The sequence below is a fragment of the Megascapheus bottae genome, chromosome 1 (assembly GCF_031878675.1).
Source record: "Megascapheus bottae isolate mThoBot1 chromosome 1, mThoBot2.hap1, whole genome shotgun sequence".
NCBI lineage: Eukaryota > Metazoa > Chordata > Mammalia > Rodentia > Geomyidae > Megascapheus > Megascapheus bottae.
Window position 1 is genome coordinate 10,561,194 of NC_143509.1, and position 1,340 is coordinate 10,562,533.

A 1,340-nucleotide genomic window follows, 5' to 3' on the forward strand; every position below is an offset into this window, starting at 1 on the left:
TTTGGTGTCATTATTCATATTGATTGTTTGGTAATGGTCATTTCTATCTGCTTGAACAAGGTGTCCACCACTCTCAGCATAAAACTTTATACCTATTATAAAATTGTTCAAATTTCCCTCTCCAACATTGCCAACCAATATCCTTCTTAAATAAGGATGAGGAAAGAGCCAAAGCTGAAAGGTGAAAATTCAGGGATGCAAAGTGAGCATGGTAGAAAAATGAGTGTTGGTTTTCTAACTTTTCCAATTAATTTCCTACCTGGAAGCTGCAGGAGAAAACACAGAGAATGCCCGGGTGTGGAATCTCTCCAGGTCTCTGCTAATGTCCCTGTTCCTCAGGCTGTAGGTTCAGCAGGGGAGTGACCACAGCATACATCACTAAGGCCACCACATAGTTTCTGGGTGGTGTTGACAGAGCTGAACCAAAGTACTCCCCCAGTATTGTGCCATAAAACAAGCTCACGACGGACAGGTGAGAGCCACAGGTGGAGAAGGTTTGTTCTTCCCTGCTGCGGATGGGATTTTCAAAATGGAGGACAGAATTTGACAGTAGGAGAGGAGAATGCCTGAGGCAGGGAGAACTCCAAGCAGGATGCCAATAACACACATGACTATCTCATTGCTGAAGCTGTCAGTACCTGTGACGCACCTGGGAAGGGTGGCAGAAGAAATTAGCAATGTCCACAGTCCTGAAGCAGGTAAGCTGTAAGACAATCAGATTGTGTAGCCGGGGTTCCAAAAGACATAGTGTGAAAGACACCCAAAGTAAGGAGACACAGAGATGAGGGTTCATGATGCATGAATAATGCAGGGGGTGACAGATGGCCACAAAGCGGTCATAGGCCATAACAGTCAGGAGCATAGAATCCGTACATGCAAAAGTGATGAAAAGAGACATCTGGGTGAGGCAGCCCCCATAGGAGATGGCTCTGCTGTGACTCTGGAGGTTCATCAGCAACTTAGGGATGGTGGTGGAGGTGAAGATGATGTCAATCAAGGACAGGTTGGAGAGGAAGAAGTACATGGGGATGTGGAGGTGGGGGTCAGAGGTGATGGCCAGGATGATGAGAAGATTTCCAAGAACAGTGAACATTTACATGGACAGGAAGTGCCCAAAGAGGACAGGCTGGAGTTCAGGATCCAATAAGAGCCCCAGGAGGAAGAAATCTGTGGCAGTGGTTACATTTTTTGTGTGAGTATGTCTCCAAACACTTAAAAAGAAAAACCAATAAAATACACTGAAATACAAAAAGAAATAAAATACCCCTGGCTCTTCATGCTTTGAATGGGAATAGTGACATGTGAATAATTTACACTTAGTACTCCTATCTTTTTCTTAA

At 44.6% G+C, this 1,340-nt stretch overlaps 1 pseudogene; it reads right to left on the minus strand.

The window, feature by feature from the left end:
* Positions 1-319: 319 nt before the first annotated feature.
* LOC150068371 (olfactory receptor 7E24-like) lies at positions 320-1,093 on the minus strand (annotated as a pseudogene).
* Positions 1,094-1,340: the final 247 nt, after the last annotated feature.